Source organism: Argopecten irradians, chromosome 14 (genome assembly GCF_041381155.1).
Source record: "Argopecten irradians isolate NY chromosome 14, Ai_NY, whole genome shotgun sequence".
NCBI classification, from domain to species: Eukaryota; Metazoa; Mollusca; class Bivalvia; order Pectinida; family Pectinidae; genus Argopecten; species Argopecten irradians.
The window spans coordinates 2,972,225-2,990,053 of record NC_091147.1 but is presented as its reverse complement, the minus strand read 5'-3'; the positions used below and the strand labels follow the sequence as shown (position 1 = coordinate 2,990,053).

Sequence of the window (17,829 nt, the reverse complement as noted above, 5' to 3'; positions counted from 1 at the left end):
AACATGCACACAAACATTTTTATGACTTTTTATCACGGCACGAATTGTTATTGGAAAATCAATCGGGTTTCAGACCTCGTCATTCATGCCAATCAACTTTGACAAAGATCACTAATTTATGGTTTGAAGCTATCGACAAAGGTTTTCCTACAAGTGTGTTATTCCTTGATTTTCGCAAGTCTTTTGACCTGGTCAATCATAATATTTTATTACAAAAAATTAGTGTACGACTGCTCTGTAAGTTTTAAACAATCTTTTGAGTCATAGACAGTAGCCTACCGTTGGTGTACACCAAGGATCAATACTTGGTCCTCTGATGTTCATATTATATTTCATATGTAAATGAGTTGTCTCTACTTAACAAAAGCTGTAACTTCCATATGTAAGCTGATGATACCACAGTTATGTATTCTGACGAAGTCATTGATGTAATTAGTGACAATCTAAAAGCAGATTTACAACTTATTATTGATTGGTGTAGATATGTATAAATGCTGAAAAAAAACCCGCTGTGTTGAGTGTACTCATCAACGATAAACAAAATAGACGCCTTAATATTGTTATAAATGACCCTGTAATCGAAAGTGCAAATCAGAGAAATAAAAAACTGTTCGGTGTCACTGTGAAATTGTCAAATTAGCTATGTGTTCAAAAAGCTGTCCATTACTTTTTTTCAAATGAAACGTAGTAGTCTATTTCTTAGTCAATTTTCATGTCAAACATATTTTAACTTTTTTGTCTACTTGCATTTAAACTATTGTGCAAGTATGTGGGGAAAATAATACTGCCAAATTTGACAAACTTCTAATAGGAGCAGCTAGGATTATATTAAAGTGTGATATTAATACACCATCCTGTGATATGTTTAAATTTTTGAATTTCTAAATGTTTTATACAACCAGACAATTTTGGTGTACTATCTATTTAACACTAAAACGATTCAGATATCTTTTACATACCAGGGTCCTTCTACTTGGAATGTTTAACCTGAACATGTCAGAAATGCCATACCCCGAAGGGTCAGGATGACCTATTGTCATCATGCAGCGTCCGCCGTGCGTAAACTTTTCATTCAAAACGACTTCTTCTAAATGACCGAAAGGCCCAGGGCACTGATATTTGACCTGTAGCATGCTAGGATGAAGGGCTACCAAGTTTGTTCAAATGAATGACCTCGACCTTCATTCAAGATCACAGGGGTCTAAAAGGCTAAAATCCTTTAAACAACTTCTTGTGAATAATAAAGAGGCCTAAAGACCTGATAGCGGGCTCGCGGCAAGCTGTCAAACAGGCCAAAACATTTAAACGACTTCTGAAAAACAAGAAGACCCAGGGTACTAACATTTGGCCTGTGGCATCCTTGGATAAAGAGCTACCAAATTTGTTCCAATGAATAACCTTGACCTTCATTCAAGGTCACAGGGGTCAAATAGGCTAATATCCTTTAAACAATTTCTTGTGAATGACTAAAAGGCCTATATACCTTATATTGGGCCCATGGCATGCTGGGACTTAGTGTTATCAAGTTTGCTCAAATGAATGACCTCGACCTTCATTCACGGTCAAAGGGGTCAAAAAAGCTAAAATATTTAAACAACTTCTCAAGAACCAGAAGGCCCAGATTACTGATATTGGGCCTGTAACATGCAGAGATGAAAGGCTACTAAGTTTTTTTCAAATGAATGATCTTGACTTTCATTCAAGGTCACATGTGTCAAATAGGCTAAAATCCCTTAAACAACTTCTTGTGATTACCTAAGAAGCCTAGAAATCTGATATTGGGCCTGTGACATGCTGTGATAAAGGGCTACCAAATTTGTTCAAATGAATGACATTGATCTTCATTCAAGGTCACAGAGGTCCAATAGGCTAATATACTTTAAACAACTTCTTGTGAAAACGACTATGTTGTATTGTGGTAATAGTCAGATGACCGTTAAGGTCCATGGGCCTCTTGTTATCTTTTAAACTAAGTGCAAAGACGTTTTTACTAGACTCATTCTAATTTACTATTAAATTATTTTATCTTCATTATAGTTTATCTATGATTTGGCTCTGTGATATGTTTTGATTTGTAAATACTGTACATTTTTATGTAAACTTGACCAAAAGCTAGCGGAGAGTTTAACTCATTTTGACATCAAGCATAACAAATAATTATTATTACTGTATAATGGTGGTAATGGTGTAAAAGCTTCTGTTTTTGATAGAGCAGAAATATCATTCGTCAGCGATGTAGCATGTCGATCCCGATCCCTCATTTCATATCCATTCCTATATAATATGACAGTTTCATACATACTACATGTTAATTTGTTTTCTTTTGTTGTCTTATGGGTATACTTACCCCCTCCATTCCTGTAGGTGAGATAAGGTACACGCCATATGTCTGTTAGCCCTAAAGAATACCCAAGGAGGGAAATAATGAATTCTTTTCTCGACGACCACTTTAATTTACTTGCTTCTGCTAACGCTGGTTCACTGTCATCGAAATCCGTAATATTTTCTCCATTCTCCATTATGACTTGTTATTGACTTCAGTGCTTAAGAATCGGCCTACGTCTATCTAATGCTTTCTGTTTCCACAACTGTTACAGTCAACAAATGGTGCGTGAAGTTGTTAAATAATCAACATTGATATTCATCAATATCCATAAACGTACGTAGGTTATCCTTGTCATGGAAACGTTTAGGTAAATATACACCACCACTGTTAAATTTTCTGTAACATGTGCGATAGACATGATACTTGTACAATCTTTGAGTAAAACGACGGTATCGGGTTAACTTTATCAGTTATCAGCGACATAAGTTGTACATTACTGACGGCCGATCATACAATGATGGATTCCTCATTAATTGATATATGAACAGAGAAGATATACAACTATATACTTAATCCACATGAACACAGACAATCACTAAACGTGTAAGTGTCGGAAGGATTACCCATTCTTCTGTAAGGGTAGATCATATTCGGGTGATGAACCGGAGGTTTTGAAACGCCATATGCAAATAAACATTTACTTGTACAGCCTTATTGGACATTCTGCATCAACTTCGACTTTAAGTTCGTTCTTCACGCGCGTGCTGAACTTAGGTCTAATTATCATTGCAGTTGGCAGTCAACCTGGTCTATCTGGTGAAAAGACTATCAAAATAGTTTTGATACATATATGTTAACATGACAATTCTTGCTTTTACAATTTAAATCATTTTTTTATTTTATTATTTTGCCATTATTTTCGTGTTAGGATTCACCAGGAAGTATATCTGCTTTGCTTGTTTAATTAACAGCCTAGGTTATGTTAGGACGGCCTCCTATGTAAATTTGCAGTATGCATGAAGTGCAAGGTACGTACTCTGGGAGACTGGGAGACTGCTGGCCCATGGCCAGCTCCCCTTGCCCTGGGCGTCGGTCAGAAGCAATATTGATACGATGTTAAAATGCTATTTAAGGTTAATAAGTCTTACCAAGTTTGACTAATTTCCCATGAAAACTAAGCAAATAATGTTCATAAATATGTTTTTCCTACATAAACTATAGTATACTTGACCCCCTCCCCAGGGAATATTGATACGATGTTAAAATGCTAGTTCAGGTTAATAAGTCTTACCAAGTTTGACTAATTTCCCATGAAAACTAAGCAAATAATGTTCATAAATGTGTTTTTCCTATATAAACTATTGTAAACTTGACCCCCTCCCCAGGGGTAAACATGAGACCCCAGGGTCATATAATTCTTAATTTTTGTAAAGGATCTTAAGACCTTTTCATCTATGAAGAGAATTTGATTCTATCGGCTCCAGAATTTTAGAATTTTTATTAGCCTATTTGGCCCCGCCCCTAAGGCCCCTGGTGGTCATTCACGGGAAATTTGTTAATATGATTCAATGGCCATCTCTTAAGGATAGTTCTCACAACATTTGACTAATTTTCTATTATAAATGACCAAATAATGCTCAAAAATGTGTTTTTTCCCTAATATAAACTATAGTAAACTTTTCCCTATAGAAGTTATGATAAACTTAACCATCTTTCCCGTGGGAAACCCGAGACCCTAGGGTCGTAAATTCATAATTTTTGTAGAAGGCCTAGAGACCTTTCTATCCATGAATTGTATTTGATTCTACCACATCTGTGAGTGGAGAAGAAGCCTTTTGAAATTTAAGTTAATTTTTCCACTTTTGGCCTCTCCCACAGCCCCCTGGGGGTGGGGGTCATATAACTTACAATTCTTATTGGTCCTACGCCTTAGAAAGTTCGTGCATAATTTTATTGACATTGCTTCAGCGGTTTTGTAGAAGTAGAACATGTTAATTGTTTATGTTTATTGTCGCAAGACGGACTACAGAAAAATGGGGATTAGAATAGATCACCATGAGACTTCGTCTCCGGTGACCAAAAAAAAATAAATGAGAATGATTTTTAGTTTCAACAAATTTTATTGCAAAAATTTATATGCAAATGGATTTGGCAACAGGCAAAGCCTATATTAGCCATCTCCAAACAAATCCGGTATAGTACAATTATCAACAAAATATTTTAACATTTAACATTACATTATAAATGAATATTATTATTAGTGTATCTCCCCAACCTATCATAGTAGAAAAAACTAAAAAAATCTTTTAGTTTTAGATACATATTCTGATATGCATTGCAACAAATATGTATTTTTTTCTTCATCACAATTGTCACAACCATGCAATCTGATTGAAATACAGATCCTTGTAACCACTCCGTTCAATAGAGGATCTGAGAAAATCCGATTAAGGGTCATGTTCGGATGACCTTTATACCACGTGTAATTCAGATCAAATGCATTTTCTGCACGTTGCTCTGTCAATTGACAACGCCATTTCACCCCAACATATAAATGCGATTAGCTTTATTGTGCTCTTTGGTCGAGATGACTACGTACACGGAAATAATTCCGACAGATTTTCAAACTATTTCGTCCCCTGAAATTCACTGTCAAAATTTTGCCAGCAGCAATTTGATTGGCCATTTACATCATCCGAACATGACCCTTAATCGGATTTTCTCAGATCCTCTATTGAACGGAGTGGTTATAAGGATCTGTATTTCAATCAGATTGATAATAATGCCACAACCAAATCCTACCTGCCTATCCCTTCGATGAAATCTACTAAAACTGTCTAAAACAAGGGCAGAGTCCGGAACTAACGGATCAAGATATGTTTCAGTAAGACATCTTATATCATTTTCAGTCAGCTCACTATCTATTATATCTAATTTATTTCTAAGTGATCTTACATTAAGATGTGAAATTTGGAGAGTGCGCAGAGGACCGGGATTTTATTCGATATCATTACACAATAATAGAAACTTTATAAGAAATAATTTGAATGCCAACAATAGAAAAAATATTAATATAAAGTATATCAGAATAAAATTGCTTGAATGTTAGATATGATTTGTATAGTGGAACTGTTGCCCTTTTTATAGTGCTATATCAAAATAGCAGGTCTTTATACTTATAGTAACCACACGGTTAGGTGGAGAACGAGATATTATTAATTCAAAATTAAATTTCGCGTGTCACCGTTTGCCATCACAGTGAAATTTCCTGCGCGATTAACAAAAAATCAGGCGATTCCATTTTGAGAAGGTAAGATAGCTTGTGTAATGCTAGCGTATACTTATATGAAACCGACCATGACACTGTAATATTTGGAAGTCCAAACTATAATAGTCATAATTATGTTGTATATAACATTAGAGAAGTGAACATGCATGATGAATAAATCTAAACATGATTTTCAACAGACGATGCACTGTTGCGTAATGCATATGTACACAGAGGAATAATCAAAAGTACAATTTCAAAACTATAGTAATTGATTACAGAATCTACATTTGACTCATCAGTTTTATAGCAGTTTAAAGTTGTGAAAAAAATAATAAAACAATCTTACAAAAGATTCAGTTTTGATGCTACTATTGTGAATGAGTACGTGAGGGGCGTGGACATACATGTACCACACAGACACGTACAATCGTAACAGTCCAACCGTGAACGCGACGACCCGCACGCGTACGTGACGACCCGTCATGTACTCATAGCTGGTGGTCCATACACTCATACACGGTGGTCCACCAACTGACGTCTTTGTAGGAGTAAAACGGAGAAAATCAGCTCGGTTCTACCTGTGTGGCATCGGTGACGAATCCACAGAATCTGGTATTACTAGATATGTAACGGACAAAGGAATCAAAGTCACTGATCTCGTACTATTCAATAACAAAGGGAATACATATTCGGCAAAACTCAACGTCAGCACGGATAACCCAGATATCCTTCTTAGAGACGATTTCTGGCCTGAGGATATCCTATGTCGTCCCTGGGTAAACCGTAACCAATGGGAAAAGCAGAGACAGGAGACATTTACGCGTCGCAGTAGCGGTTCGCGACGAAGGTTTGACTCTCGTAGTAATCAGAGAGGGACATACAGTTATAATAGATCACGTCAAAATGACTTTGATACAGAGTGTAGCTATAATCGTGACTGGAAGGAGGGTTTTCGCCACAACCCTTATGAAAATGACTATGATTATCATGAGGATTATAGGGACGAGACACGTCATTCTGAATTTGACTATGAATCAGACAATTTCAATGGTAACTACCAAGAAGATTCTCATCGCCGAGCACATAATAGTGATAATGAACAATTTGTGAACAAAGACAATGGGCGAAGAGATCGCTGGGGAACAGAACGATACAAATAGAAAATTTAAATGGATTACAGACTTTACAAAATGAACAATAAAAATCTACTTATTTGTTTACTATTACTCTTAATGAACTTGTCTATCACTACATGGAATGTAAGAGGTATCGGATCTTCGGGTCTATGTGTGAAGAAATTTATGAGTGAAACAGCTAGTGACGTAATTATCCTCACGGAGGCAAATGTGGACAACGATAAGTTGAGTATTCTTGATGATATTCATTCAGATTATTTTGTTGCTCCAAGGCCTAAGCCTACAGACGGTACAACGGATAAACAGAAGACTGTTATCATGATTAAAAATACAATATATCACAGCGTAAATATACTTGAAAACTCATGTACGGATCGGATCGTCGTTATACAAATAAGTAATAACGAAATTGATTGTCTTACTATAGTTGGAATATACATGCCCAGTAACAATGACTTGAATTTATATGGCTCAATATTACAGCAATTACGAGATACTTGCGTCTTTTACTCACGAAACGGAAAAGTTATCATAGCGGGAGATTTGAATGCGCGATTAAATGAAACCCCAGAACACTACGCTTTGAGGCACAAATCCAACGAAATGAAAACTTTAATAAACGACATGAATCTTAAAATTGTAAACTTAAACAACATTTGTACTGGATACAGATATACTTTCTCTCCAATGAAATCTATGTTGGATTATATATGTATTGACGAGCAGCTTCGACCTTATTTGCAACATGCAGAGATATTTGCGACTGCAGAGACAGATATCGCGTCTGATCACTTACCAGTAACGTGTATCTTATTAATACCTATTCAACATACATATTCCAATGAACCAATACTATCCGATGATTCGCGATCTTGGAAAAAAGCATCTGTTGAGAACTTGATTTTATATCAACGCCAACTCTCAGAAAGGCTCAAACTACTCGAAGATATGCCTCTTAGGACTCAATATGATATAGACGCTTATACGGAAATACTTACCTTGTCGATAATCATGTCAGCAAACGTGACAATACCACCTGTAAATAGGAACCCACGTCTCAAACCGTACTGGACACGTGATGTCAGAATCGCTCATAAGCATGCGCTAAACGCAAGGAAACAATGGATTTACGATGGTCGACCAAGAGGATTTCATAACAATTCATATAAGGAATATAAGAAAGCAAAGCGTTTATTTAGAAATACCCATGATTTAGCCTACGAACAATACAGACAAGAGCTTGAAATGGAGCTTGAAAATACAGCGGATTGTGACATTAGGTTGTTTTGGAAAATCATTCGCCAAAGAAAATGTCCGAAAACAGACCGAAGCCAAAGAATCATTTTTAACAACAACCCTCATGATACACCACGGGGAATATCTGAAGCATTCGCAAGTTATTTCGAAGGAATCTATCAAACCCCACTATTTCGAGAAAATATTATGACACTATCCGAAGAATATACAGATCAGCAGGCTCAAAATATGCTCAACGCACCGTTTACATTCAATGAACTCAGAGATGCTATTCAGGATACTAAACTCAACAAGGCACCAGGTGTTGACAACGTATGTAACGAACATCTGAAATATGGAGGACGCGATTTACTGTTATGCACTCTACGGTTATTAAAGGCAATCCAAACATATCATTTTATTCCGAAGACATGGAAACGCGGGATCATTATTCCTATATACAAAGGTGGAAACAAATCCAAACAAAATCCGGACAATTATAGACCAGTTTCGCTGCTACCAGCATTATACAAGATTATGGAAAAATTGCTTCATTTAAGACTTCAAGATTGGCTAATACTGACGAAAAACAAACTGTGTATACAACAACAAGGATTTCAAAAGAAATTAAGTTGTGAAACTGTAGCATTCAACCTTCGAGAATGTATTCATTACAATATTGAAAAACATAGCAATGTATACGCCGCTTTCCTGGACACTCGTAAAGCATTCGATACAGTATGGCATGAGGGAATTCTGAAGAAAGTGTATGATTTTGGCATAAGGGGACACACATTTGAAATTATTCGTAATTCCTATACAGACATTTCAAGCGCCGTAATGACCCATGGAACTCGATCTCGCTGGATTGCAGTACGGTCCGGAATCCGTCAAGGAGGAGTGACGTCAACATTTTTATATCTGATTTATATCAATGACCTTTTGAAGGAATTAGAATCAACAAAGTTTGGAGCAAGAATCTCTGAGATAAATTGTGGTAATCCAGCGTTAGCAGATGATCTGGCATTATTGGCTACAAACCCTGCGTCATTACAAGAACTTTTAAATATATGTGGGCGGTACTCGAACACATGGCAGTTCGAATACAATGCAAGTAAAAGTGCAGTCCTAGTCTTTGGAAAAACTACTATTAACCCTAACTACAATTGGACATTGAACACAACAAGTCTAACAATCGAAACTTCGTACAAACATGTCGGAATGCTGATAACTTCTAACCTTAAAGTTGGTGATGCAATATCAAATGGAATTCAAAAAGGAAGGAAATCATTTAATCTGATGACAAAGTTTGGTCAAGATTGCAAAACTACAAACCCTACGGTAATCGCCGGGCTATATAAGAAAGTCGTCCTGCCCAGTGTTTTATACGGATCACAATTCTGGAATAAACTATTAGTCAAAGACATTCAACGACTTAATGTTTTCCAACATGAAATCGTTTAAACGAACCCAGTGCTTTATAAAACCTACTCGATCAGACATTGCCGAGCCAATGCTCGGAATGCGAAGAATCGGCGCAGAGATCGACAAAAAGAAACTACTATTTCTACAAGCTATTATCGCTTTGCCATCAAAAACATTAACAAAACAAATATTTTTGTCGCGATTATACCAGTATTTGGACCAACCTTCTGTACAAACTGGATTTATTCCTGATATTATAAAGCTTTTGAAAAATTATACTCTTCAATGTCATCTTATAACATATGTAAAGGCAGCACAATTTCCCTCCAAAATTATGTGGAAAAGGATAGTTAACTCATCGATATCTAACAGTGAAAATATGTTATTAAGAGATCGAATGCACGCGGAAGGAGATTTCCTAAGATTCCAATATATACATTGTACCTACAGTTCACCTCATATATTATGGAAACTACATTGCACACCCACAACACGATACGTTGCCAAAATGCTAGCCTTTGCTCCAACTTGGAATGAAACAGTGTGCGAAAAATGTGAAGAACTGTATATAGATCCCGTCTTACATTTTACTACTAAATGTCAGCATACAAAATTGGACAGGATTCAATTCATGGAGAAGATTCTCGCGACATATGGACCGGAAGTGTGCACTTATATTGATGATATATCCCACGAACACTTTTTGAGAATACTGTTCGGAATGGACTGCCAAGAATTCAAAAATATGTTTACCTCAAGGGCAGAATATATGATGTTTCTTAAAGACGGCGTACAATTTCTGGAAATTTCGTCAAGACATTTTCACCAGTATAAAAACCTGTTCTAAAGAAGCCTTGTTAAAATATCCTGTATGTAGACTTTAATAGAATCTGACTACTCATTTGATATGTAAAACTGTAAAGTTTTGAGAAATCCTTTTATTTTGTAAATCTCAACTTAGAGGAATAAAAGAATTGATTGATTGATTGATTGTTTCAGTAAGACATATTATATCATTTTCAGTCAGCTCACTATCTATTATATCTAATTTATTTCTAAGTGATCTTACATTAAGATGTGAAATTTGGAGAGTGCGCAGAGGACCGGGATTTTATTCGATATCATTACACAATAATAGAAACTTTATAAGAAATAATTTGAATGCCAACAATAGAAAAAATATTAATATAAAAGTATATCAGAATAAAATTGCTTGAATGTTAGATATGATTTGTATAGTGGAACTGTTGCCCTTTTTATAGTGCTATATCAAAATAGCAGGTCTTTATACTTATAGTAACCACACGGTTAGGTGGAGAACGAGATATTATTAATTCAAAATTAAATTTCGCGTGTCACCGTTTGCCATCACAGTGAAATAAACAAAAAATCAGGCGATTCCATTTTGAGAAGGTAAGATAGCTTGTGTAATGCTAGCGTATACTTATATGAAACCGACCATGACACTGTAATATTTGGAAGTCCAAACTATAATAGTCATAATTATGTTGTATATAACATTAGAGAAGTGAACATGCATGATGAATAAATCTAAACATGATTTTCAACAGACGATGCACTGTTGCGTAATGCATATGTACACAGAGGAATAATCAAAAGTACAATTTCAAAACTATAGTAATTGATTACAGAATCTACATTTGACTCATCAGTTTTATAGCAGTTTAAAGTTGTGAAAAAAATAATAAAACAATCTTACAAAAGATTCAGTTTTGATGCTACTATTGTGAATGAGTACGTGAGGGGCGTGGGCATACATGTACCACACAGACACGTACAATCGTAACAGTCCAACCGTGAACGCGACGACCCGCACGCGTACGTGACGACCCGTCATGTACTCATAGCTGAACGTATAGGGCTAGACCCCGACCTGAGAGAATGTGTAACACGAAACATCCTACAAGCCGGGATTTGGAACCCTTTCCTACGACTACGTTAGCCGTACTACAGCAACACCAACTGGCTCACGACCCCGCAACGCGGACTAGGTAAGTTGGCTGCTGTCGTTAGCGTATATATAGGAGTTTTTACAAAATGAGAATGATAAGCAACTTTGCTCACAATAATTAGCTATGTTCTTGTATCTGAGTGGGTAAAAAGCTGTGAAAATAATTCAAAAGAACAAACAAACATATAACGCCTTATAAATATTAGGTATAACATATATATTTTATGCAATGTAAAATTATTGTTTGAATTAGAAGAAAGGAGAAACGAATTTGGCTCCAAAATAGTTTTTCCGTTCTCTAAATTAGTTTCTCTCTTCTCTCTATTCTCTTTACTGTTACGTTATGGAATTCAATTTTTAATCTCACTACTTTCAAACCTCTCACAGCCTATTTAACCCCATAACTCCCAACTACGCATTTCTACGCATTTTCGTGTCGGTGTTAGAAAAATCGCAATATCTCCCTTATCTGTTGAGCTATCGGGATACTGTTTACATCCTGTAAAACTACAGATAATAGCCGACAACTTTTGTTTTGAGAAAAAAAAATCATTTTGCATCGTCTTTTTTCTCTTTCAATGAGTTAAAAATTCATGCCAACTTAATTCCGAGCATTTTGAAATTGTTGACGTCGTGTGTCAGACGGCGTAACCGCCGGACCGGAGATCCGACATTGCATCTCGAATTATGCAACATGTAGCAAGAAATAATACTTGTATTTCACGGATTTTGTAGTTGATGATGTCAATTTTATGTGTGACTAATTATATTGAAAGAAATCCGTTCTAACATTATTTTTTTCTCGTAGCATTAGTACATGTAATAAGTACTATGTGTACTACACAGTAAACTTCGACAAAATCCTAATACAAAATAAACAAAATATCTATTTACCATACATACCAAGAAAGCCGAGAAACCACTGGTCAAAAAACACAAATTTGTAATTCATTACATGCCGAAATCAGTTTTCTATTGCCTCTACAAATCAGCTACTAGTTTCGACGGAAATCGCGTCCGGTACAATTTCTAATATGTTGACGTCATCGGTACAAAACAAGCACCTGTGATTCTGAGTTGATATTCTCAAACGATATAAATATAAGATAAAATTCACACAAGAAAACGTATTCAATTTATCATTAGAAAAATGAATTTTAAAACATTGTTTGATATTTGACGAAGAACAAGAATTATATGATGCTGACGACAGCGATATCTATTTATAGTAGAAGGGTATTTCCTGACCGGGACAGCCACTTTCGATTTACAACACGGCCATGTGCAGATGTACATGTATGTGGACATTTTACCTAAATAGTTACCAAAACAACATGACCAACCTTCTGATTATGATATTCAACAAATAAACTTTGAAGTGATATCAACGTTATTGATGATACAAGCCTACATAACAGTTATTATGAACATACATTGACAGCTGAATTATACTGTAACTGCACCAAGGATTCCAAGGCACATTTATGTTGAGTAAGTATATTTGAATTTCTCTATACAAAATATACAAAATACATTATCAGGTTGTAATTCTAGAGCAAAATTCATAAGAATGAACTGCACTGTGATATCCTTCAATGTATGTACATAGCATGTTTTGTATTATAAATATAGGTATCCCCCCAACATACACACACACACACACACACACACACACACACACACACACACACACACACACACACACACACACACACACACACACACACACACTTTTTGTCTGTTTGCCTATTGGAATAGCATAACATATGTTTGCATGGGTTTGTGTGAGTAATTATTACATGAATGAAAAGGCTCTGTTATTTTACAAATAAATTCTACAGATTTAGAACATTATTTGACCAATATACAATGTACATATGTTGTGGTCACAATCTATTTCCACCCCTACATGTAGATGTACAATGTATAGTGTTACTGCACATTCAAGTTGCTAAAATGGTGTTAACATGCATATGTTTGATATGTCTTTGTCCAAATTCAAGCAGTACATGAACATTTATGTCATGTCAGATTTTGTTCTAAAATGGAATATACAACAAATATAAATAATTAAGTAGTAGATATACAGTGCATATACACAATTGTATATGGTTTCAGTGATATTTTATGTATAACTGGTAAGATGTATAAGTACTGTGTACATGGACCATGTATATATTTGTAGGCGGTATTCAAATTCGCAGTTGATCAATCCCTCAGTTCAAGGTTTACAAACATGTACTCCAATGATCTGTCTCTTCATTATTTACTATAGAATACCAGAAATTGATACCCAGAGGATTTATGTACAAGAAAAACATATTATATTACATTAGTTAAATTGTGATGAAAAAGATGAAATAAAAATACATGCAATCTGCACCTGTTGCTCAGAGTAACCAGAGTTTCTTCCAACTCTAACACCACATAATAGACATTCTATAGTATGATATATGTCACTCCACTTAGTCTGGCAATAGATCTATAGTCATTGGAACAAGAATAATCTGTACCTGGACTTTATATATATGGATGGAATACCTGACCAGATTAAAAACACCAATGTATCTGCAATAGCTGAATAAGATTATTCATACTGTATTTTGTTTTTCAGTCTCTAATATGCCCAAGCCTTTTGAAATGAGAGTAATGTAAAAAAGTTCAAATCTGACATGAATATTTCATCTTCTTTACAGGATTTTTTTCTTACCTGTAATGATCAGTTATTGAATTATACTGCCAACCAGAAGTTTTAATGGAAGATTAGTGAAAATTTGAGAAATCTGCTATATTGTGTTACTACAGAGGTAAGAGCAAACATGTCTCTTAAGTTCAATTAATCAGAAATGGATCACAGGGACCTGGCACGATTTTTTAACCAAGAGTACATATATAAATTATATTATCATAGCTTTGTATACTCAGTCTGTTGGTTAAAAAAATCGTGCCAGGTCCCTGTGTGATGAATCAAGAGTTTTTTGGGGGCATTTGGAAACTTATTTTGGATAATTTTATATATATATATAAAGGTGTTTTCACCAAAGGGTCAGGATGACCTATTGTCATCATGCACCGTCCGTCGTCGTGCGCCGTCCGCCGTCCGCCGTCCGTAAACTTTTCATTCAAACGACTTCTTCTCAATAACCGGAAGGCCCAGGGTACTCATATTTGGCCTGTAGGTTGCTGGGATGAAGGGCTACCAAGTTTGTTCAAATGAATGACCTTGACCTTCATTCAAGGTCACAGGGGTCAAATAGGCTAAAATCTTCAAACGACTTCTTCTCAAAAACCAGAAGGCCCAGGGTACTGATATTGGGCCTGTATGATGCTGGGATGAAGGGCTACCAAGTTTGTTCAAATGAATGACCTTGATCTTCATTAAAGGTCACAAGGGTCAAATAGGCTAAAATCCTTTAAACAACTTCTTCTCAAGAACCAGAAGGCCTAGGGTACTGATATTGGACATGTAGGATGCTGGGATGAAGGGCTAGCAAGTTTGTTCAAATAAATGACCTTGATCTTCATTCAAGGTCACAGGGGTCAAATAGGCTAAAATCCTTTAAACAACTTCTTGTGAATAACTAAGAGGCCTAGAGACCTGATATTAGGCCTGTGGCATGCTGGGATGAAGGGCTACCAAGTTTGTTCAAATGAATGACCTTGACCTTGATTCAAGGTCAAAGGGTTCAAAAAGGCTAAAATCTTTAAACGACTTCTTCTCAAAAACCAGAAGGCCCAGGGTACTGATATTGGGCCTGTATGATGCTGGGATGAAGGGCTAGCAAGTTTGTTCAAATAAATGACCTTGATCTTCATTCAAGGTCATAGGGGTCAAATAGGCTAAAATCCTTTAAACAACTTCTTGTGAATAACTAAGAGGCCTAGAGACCTGATATTAGGCCTGTGGGATGAAGGGCTACCAAGTTTGTTCAAATGAATGACCTTGACTTTCATTCAAGGTCAAAGGGTTCAAAAAGGCTAAAATCTTTAAACGACTTCTTCTCAAGAACCAGAAGGCCCAGTGTACTGATATTGGGCCTGTGACATGCTGGGATGAAGGGCTACCAAGTTTGTTCAAATAAATGACCTTGATCTTCATTCAAGGTCACAGGGGTCAAATAGGCTAAAATCCTTTAAACAGCTTCTTCTCAAGAACCAGAAGGCCTAGGGTACTGATATTGGGCCTGTAGGATGCTGGGATGAAGGGCTACCAAGTTTATTCAAATGAATTATCTTGACCTTCATTCAAGGTCACAGGGGTCAAATAGGCTAAAATCCTTTAAACAACTTCATGTGAATAACTAAGAGGCCTAGAGACCTGATATTAGGCTTGTAGGATGCTGGGATGAAGGGCTACCAAGTTTCTTCAAATGAATGACCTTGACCTTCATTCAAGGTCATAGGGGTCAAATAGGCTAAAATCTTTAAACAGCTTCTTCTCAAAAACCAGAAGGCCCAGGGTACTGATATTGGGCCTGTGACATGCTGGGTTGAAGGGTTACCAAGTTAAATGACCTTGACCTTCATTCATGGTCACAGGGGTCAAATAGGTTAAAATTCTTTCAACGACTTCTTCTCAAAAACCAGAAGGCCCAGGGTACTGATATTGGGCCTGTATGATGCTGGGATGAAGGGCTACCAAGTTTGTTCAAATAAATGACCTTGACCTTCATTCAAGGTCACAGGGGTCAAATAGGCTAAAATCCTTTAAACAAGTTCTTGTGAATAACTAAGAGGCCTAGAGACCTGATATTAGGCCTGTGGCATGCTGGGATGAAGGGCTACCAAGTTTGTTCAAATGAATTACCTTGACTTTCATTCAAGGTCAAAGGGTTCAAAAAGTCTAAAATCTTTAAACGACTTCTTCTCAAGAACCAGAAGGCCCAGGGTACTGATATTGGGCCTGTAGGATGCTGGGATGAAGGGCTACCAAGTTTGTTCAAATAAATGACCTTGATCTTCATTCAAGGTCACAGGGGTCAAATAGGCTAAAATCCTTTAAACAACTTCTTGTGAATAACTAAGAGGCCTAGAGACCTGATATTAAGCCTGTCGCTTGCTGGGATGAAGGGCTACCAAGTTTGTTCAAATGAATGACCTTGATTTTCATTCAAGGTCATAGGGGTCAAATAGGCTAAAATCTTTAAACGACTATGTTGTATTGTACTAATAGTCAGATGACCGTTAAGGCCCATGGGCCTCTTGTTTACATTTATGACAACACCTTGGAATTTATACCAAAAGTGTATCTTTATTAGTCTAAGATCTATTTTTAAGTGTAACTTTCTAAGCACTGGTGTATTCAATATGAGCAAGATTTTTTTTAAAGGTATTTAACTATATACATGTACATATATACATGTAACATGTACATGTTTTTATACTTAGTTACTTAAAGTGTACCATACATTTCATTTGATGCTTGTACAACCAGGGACTGCCATTCAAATGATTTTATGATTCTGGATGTTTTTTTACAATGTTTGTTTTATTGAAAACTTACAGGTACATCAGTTTGGACTACATGTATATGAACATCAGTGGGTGACAACCTTAGGAAGATAACCAATCTCCTGTTATGAAACTGAAACTCAGCCAGTTCATCACCATTTTCCAATCTGCATTATTAAAAATACCATACCTGTATCTGACTTTTGAGTTCTTTCTAATTTAATTCATACAGTTGTGAACTTTTACAAGTTATTGTGTTAAAAACATGACAAACACAATGTATAGATACATGCACATGGACATAGACACCACAGGACTTTGGTTTTATAGATATACACGGACACCTCATATATGTGTAACACAGTATTGCCCGTAAACAGAGGTGTCTAAGGCCTGTGATAGACGCCATTTATATATTTATCTGCAATATGATCAAGAGAACATACATGTACATGTATATGTTTGTAGATACAGCAGTGTATCTATGAAATGGACAAGACATATACGTGCAGGGTATCTACAAACTAAACAAGAAACAACACACATGTACCAATGCATGGTATATACAATATGATCAAGACACATCACAAATGTACATGTATGTACATTTGTATACATGTATATGGGGATTTAGTGGATGGGGGTCTCCTGTCCTATAAATTAGCACCCTCTTTACTTAGCTACATGTATAAAGCTATATACATGTAGATGGAGCATTGTTCACATGCATAATATTTAACCCTATGAAACATTGAAATGTATATATATATATATATATATGCTTTATTTTCCTGTTTTAGTAAAGGTACAGGTAACATGCATAATTTGTTTCCATAAACGTGCAAGTCCCTGACTCTTACAAACTTTTGATTTGTCAACAATTATTCTGTTGATGGTATTGATACTTTTGTGTCGAAGTATAAGAAAAAGGTTATACTAGGTACATTGATAAATTAGTTGCCTTGGTAACTAGCAAATTACTGCAGTGTGCACACATATGAAGAGTACTGCA

The 17,829-nt window shown here is 36.0% G+C and overlaps 1 protein-coding gene and 1 long non-coding RNA gene across 4 annotated transcripts in view; both read left to right on the top strand.

Moving 5' to 3' along the window:
• The window catches only part of LOC138307215 (monocarboxylate transporter 12-like), a 137,999-nt gene that overhangs the window by 20,902 nt on the left and 99,268 nt on the right, over nt 1-17,829 (top strand). The gene's annotated exons all lie outside the window — the stretch shown is intronic.
• On the top strand, nt 10,987-17,017 carry LOC138307680 (uncharacterized). Its single transcript, XR_011206033.1, has 4 exons — nt 10,987-11,406; nt 12,596-12,857; nt 14,063-14,173; nt 16,872-17,017. It is a non-coding gene; the product is annotated as an uncharacterized lncRNA (long non-coding RNA).